Below are 6,000 nucleotides of genomic sequence, written 5' to 3' on the forward strand. Positions count from 1 at the left end.
AATTACCCCCTTCCTGAGTTCCTCTATTACATATTTGTCACACTGGATGGTTTAGACGGAATGTAACATTACACAAAGTAAACACAAACAAATTTTAAAAATTATTATTTAATTTGCTTAATGAAAAGGTTAACACCCGTATCATGTGAAAAAATACTGGTTGCACAACCTTTCTGCACAAAATAGACCTGCATGTTTTCAAATTTCAAGAGAAACAGGCCTGTTGAATGACTTGGTTTTTTGCCTGGCCTTGGTCTGAACTACTAATGATTTGCATTAAGTGCTTTTTCAAAAGGGTAAATACCTCTAACACTGTGATAACATTAACTGAAACAATAACTTAACATTCATGTTTCATCCTTTTAGACCAGTGTTTCTCAACCCTGGCCCTGGAATACCCCTGTATTTTGATTTGTAAAACGTAATTGCAATTCCAGAAGTAAAAATAGTCATACATTGTTTCTTATTAAATTACATTACATTTATTTAGCAGACTTTTATCCAAAGCGACGTACAATACATGCTTACCGAAGGTCATTGGAACAACTACAGAGCAAAGGTCCGATAAGGTACACTCAATTTTTAACAGTTATTTATAGCCATGAACACACTTCTAGTTCATGCTGTAAAAATTACTCTGACCAAACCTATGCCAAGTCAAACTAGGAGGAAAACTACAACATCAAGATAATAATGAAACATCTTTAATGTCTAAGGGTGGAAACATACTTGAATACGGGCACGTGAAGTGGCTGTGTCCCGGGCGACACTGTTCACATACTCGTCTGCCTTCTTTTTGTCTGACTAGAAGTTTAAAAGGTATACCCACTAGGGGGCAGATCATGGCTTCTCCTCATATGATTCCTCCTGGCTTCCTAGCATGAGTCACGTCCCTAGGCATAAAATGCATACTACCCAGGGGACAGGGATTGCCATTCTCGGTGAAGCTCATACACCGATCAGCCACAACATTAAAATCACCTACCTAATATTGTGTAGGTTCCCCTCGTGCCGCCAAAACAGCTCTGACCCGTGGACTCCACCTCTGAAGGTGTCCTCTGGCATATTTGGATTTCTGTATATATTTGTATCTGCTGTATATCTGTATATGATATTTTGTATCTACTGTCAATTTGTATCTGATTGTGTTACTTTGTTGTCTTTGATGCTGCAACAGTGCAAATTCCTCCCGGGGATCAATAAAGTACACTACTAGTACTAGTGCTACTACTACTACTACTACCACTTATTACATTATTGGTTTTTATTACATAAAACATTTGAAATGGAATACATAATTGGGAGGTCTCTAAAATTTCTTCACACTGATCTAATTACGACCCAGGCATCGATTTTTGTTCTGAGTCCCACAGAAGAAAATATAGGATTTTATATTTAATTCCAATTTGGTCCGCATAGTTTTACGTCAGAGTGCTCGTAACTACTTAAACAAGAACACCCGCTCCCGTACATGAACAAGTATGAGACTGTACATTCAAAACTACGAAAAGGGTTGAATTCAGAGAACCATCCATCATCTATACCCGCTTGTCCTGAGCAGGGTCACGGGGGGTGCTGGAGCCTATCCCACCATGCATTGGGCGAGAGGCCACCAATCTATTGCAGAGCGCACATGTCTTTAGGCTGTGGGAGGAAACCCACGCAGATACGATGAGAACACGCAAACTCCACACAGAAAGGCCCCAAGTCAAGATTCGAACCCATGACCTTCTTGCTGTGAGGCAACAGCGTTACCCACTGCACCACCGCCTGCATGGAATCAATATATCAGAATATGCAAAATATTAAACTATGACCTAGAATAACATGAATCCACCATTATTGTTTGGATTATATTGTTATTTTGATATATCAATATTACTAATAGTAATGTTACCTGCCATAATTTCCTTGTGTCCATTGTTCATGGTGATGACTCGTGACAAATAAATAAATTCTTAGTAGCTAATAAAGATAGGCATATGTGGCTCTTAAATTAAGATTCTATCAGAGCTGGACTGGTAATCTGGCATACCGTGCAGAACCTTGGGGTCGATATAATTTAATTTATCATTTTTAATTTTTCTGTACTGACACTCTTACTAGACCCCACCCCTCCCCCTCTGTCCTCTCTGTTTCTCATGTCAGTTCAGAGCCAAAAATCTGTGGATGGATGAGGGCGTCAAAATGGATAAACAGAAGCGCAAGGGGGATGAGGAGAAGTTGCGGGCCAAAAAGATCTAAAAATCTAGAGGCAGATGCCGCCAAATGTGCAAAAATAACAGACATGTTTGCTCTAGGGCTGCAGTAGCTTCAACATCTACAGTATCTAACATTGCAGCAACAGGTGTAACTTAAAGGAAGAGAGGTGGCTGGCCATGGCCACTGCCAGGCAGAGGAGCAGGCGTGTGACAGGGAAGCTGAGGAAGGACAGAGTGAGCATGACAGGGCAGAGGGACAGAGTGAGCAGGAGCAGGAGGAGAGTGTAGTTGAAGCAGTAAGCATGGAGTAGCTTCATGATTAACAGGGAGCAGGGAGGTAGTGTGTGTGCCATGCCATGATGACGATGATTAATTCAATAAATGTTGATGATAATAAGTAAGGAATAAACCACGATGGGCTGTCCCGATATTGGAAAATAATGTACGACGGGGGTGGTGATGCGGTCGAAGGTGAAGCCGAGGGTCGCTTAACCAGCCCCGAAGTACATTATTTTCCAATAACGGGACAGCCCGGAGGGCACTGTCTTCCATTGTTTCCCCGATGTTCAGACCCTCCCCTCACTGATAAAAACTAGACCCTACGGTGTCGGATTACTTGCATCGCCATGGATGTCGCTTGTCGTAAAGAAGTTTACTAGATGTCGTAACACTTAGATTTGGAGCTCCGGCTCTTCCGCACCCCGACTAATAAAAAAGTCCAAATGGCGGGCAAACAGTATGGCGGACATAGGTGCTCCCAATGGCAAAGTTGTAGAGCACATTCCGATGCATCGGTCGATGAAGTTTTGTGTTGATCTGACTTACGGTGTGGGAGTTATGACCTTTTGAACATGACCCTTTGTTATAGCGCCACCATCTGGCCGACATAGGTGATTTGTAGTGCCTGAGTAGTGGGGGGCCATAGGAACACACCTACCAAATTTGGTTGCTCTAGGACTTATGGTTGCTGAGCCTCAGACATTTTAGCGGAGAAAGCTTCCATGCCCCAACGAAAAAGTCAAAATGGTGGGCAAACAATATGGCGGACATAGGTGGTGCCAATGGCAAAGTTGTAGAGCACGTTCAGATGCATAGGTCAATGAAGTTTTGTGTTGATCTAACTTATGGTGTGGGAGTTATGGCCTTTTACGCATGACCCTTTGTTATAGCGCCACCATCTGGCCGACATAGGTGATTTTTAATGCCTGAGTAGTGGGGAGCCATAGGAACCCACCTGCCAAATTTGGTTGCTCTAGGACTTATGGTTGCTGAGCCTCAGACACTTTTAGCGGAGAAAAATAAGAATAATAATAATCCTAACAAATACAATAGGGTTCCACCAGCTTTGCTGCTTGGACCCCTAATAATCCTAACAAATACAATAGGGTTCCACCAGCTTCGCTGCTTGGACCCCTAATAATCCGAACAGATACAATAGGGTTCCACCAGCTTCGCTGCTTGGACCCCTAAATATGACTCAACGTTGCCAACAATTGTGAAATTGGACATGAAAAGGGGAGGGGACATAATTCAAAAGCGAAAGAATAATGTTGCTGTTTAAACTGCTTAGAATGCTGCATTTTGTAGCGCATTGATTTTAAAACTGTTAAAAGGCAGAGGTGTCCCTTTACTGAGAAATAATGTCCACCCTTGGACAGAATCGAGTATTCAGCCAAGCTGTCCTATAATTAAGCAATAGCTCACAACAGGCAGTGGTATGTCGTTATTATATCACAGCTAAGGGACGTTGTTCGGCCCGACACTTAGCTGTGATATAATAACCATATACCACTGTCCTCATTTTCATATACCTTTACCCAACATATCTACTGAATATCATGATGATTGTATAAAATATTGATGACTTATGGCCAATTTTGTGCTAAGAGACAAACTTAGATTACTTTATATTCATAATTTTGGACGAAATAAATTTCCATAAATGCACATGTCTAGGCAAAAAATCTTAAATTAATTTGTTCTTTTTTAGTTCACAATGAAATACTGGGAGATTGCATATATACAGCAGGTAAATGTATACATATCCTGGATCATAAACTTCTTGACCACAAGTTCATAAAATCTAGGGGTGGATATGTAGAACTACTAAATATCTATGAAGCAAAAACTAAGCAGTGTACCCAGCGTCTCCAAATCTGCCCAAAATGTCTAAATTATGCATTGCTGTAAATCACAACAAATTCACGTATTTCACTACAAATCAACTGTTTTTACTCAAGAAACGCACTGTTGCATCATTTTCAAGTAGTAATTACAAGCATTCTGTCAGTACAGTGGTCTAAAATAGCTAGGGGTCCAGAAACATATCAAAAATCTCTCCAAAAAGGAATATAATGCTTTCTGTCCATTGTAAAGCATATAAATAAGCCCCTTATGAAGGTTTAAGATGAAACGTTGATATCAGATTTTAAAATAATGCAAAAATATTGTCACACAATGCTGTACAGTACCTAAATGTGTAATAATTAACTCTTGTATGTATTTCTCTACTCTCTCTACGAATCGTACTCTCGTATGTTTTCTTGTATGGGTATGGGACGATATGAAAACAATTCTCAACCATCCACCACGTTTTGGCAATGTTCCAACACTCGTCATCACTGTTGCATGCAACACAAAAACTATTACACTTCTAACACTTACATTACTGTGAAATATCCACATTATATAATACTACTAACCTAAGTAAAGACACTCCATTTTAAAAATTAGATATATAACCGAAATATTTTGAGAGACAGAGACAGTACATCAACAGTCCTATCCGCTTCTGTTTTGCTCCAGAAAACGATGTCATAGGCCTTTACTATGTCGTAACACTGACTTGGCTACCTTAGTTGCTACTGCCATCTAGCGAAGATTCTGACAAATTACACTTTTCATCCTCTCAATCAGAAATGCGGGAGACATATTTCCCTGACTTTTACATTTGACCAAAAAGTACCCAACGTCGGAAAATTCTAATACCAAACTGTTTCTTTTTTTAAGTACCAAAAAAGTTCTGAAGTTTCGGTATACCGTGCAACATTACGTCAGACACATATTCCAATCCATTGCTCAGCTTAGCAGAGAATTCACATTTCAGAGTGCCTCAGAGACAGATTTTAATATGAATAATAATACATATTTCAAATAATAAATACGACATTGAAAAAAAACTAAACAAAAAACAAAATAAAACTCGTCATCCCTGCTATCTGCCTGCTGCGCGCAGAGTACCGTATTATATTTTGACATTGGCAGACTACAGCATTGCATCTTTTGTTTATATTCAATATTAGTAATTGCAGCGAGAAATTGCAGCTGTAGACACAAGAAAGTTTGTTATATTATGGTAGCAACAGAATGAAGCAGACTATATAGGCTATATTTACCGTCATTGTATATTTACCGTCATTTCTCCCTTTCTGATGACATGGCCCAGGAATTTAGGTTTTCTGTCATTTAATGTTCTCATTTGTTATGTATTAGAAATGATAAATATACCGAGACCGGAGCTCAAGTTGAACTTGTTTACTGGCATGTGTACTCGCATACAATCACACACTGATATCATTACGCGCACACCTTAAGGCCCAATTAAAGGAGCATTTCCGCTGATGGTAAGATAGTGCCAACATAAAGTAATGTAGTGCATACATCACACTTCCTCCTCTTTTAGCTTTTCTGTGTCACACATTCAGCCAGTCACATATTCTCACTAAATACAATAACTTTGTTTATGTTTTTCTTAACAGGTAACAGTTTGTCTCTTTTTTCTAACAGGTAACAGTTCTCT

Source organism: Anguilla rostrata, chromosome 3 (assembly GCF_018555375.3).
Source record: "Anguilla rostrata isolate EN2019 chromosome 3, ASM1855537v3, whole genome shotgun sequence".
NCBI lineage: Eukaryota > Metazoa > Chordata > Actinopteri > Anguilliformes > Anguillidae > Anguilla > Anguilla rostrata.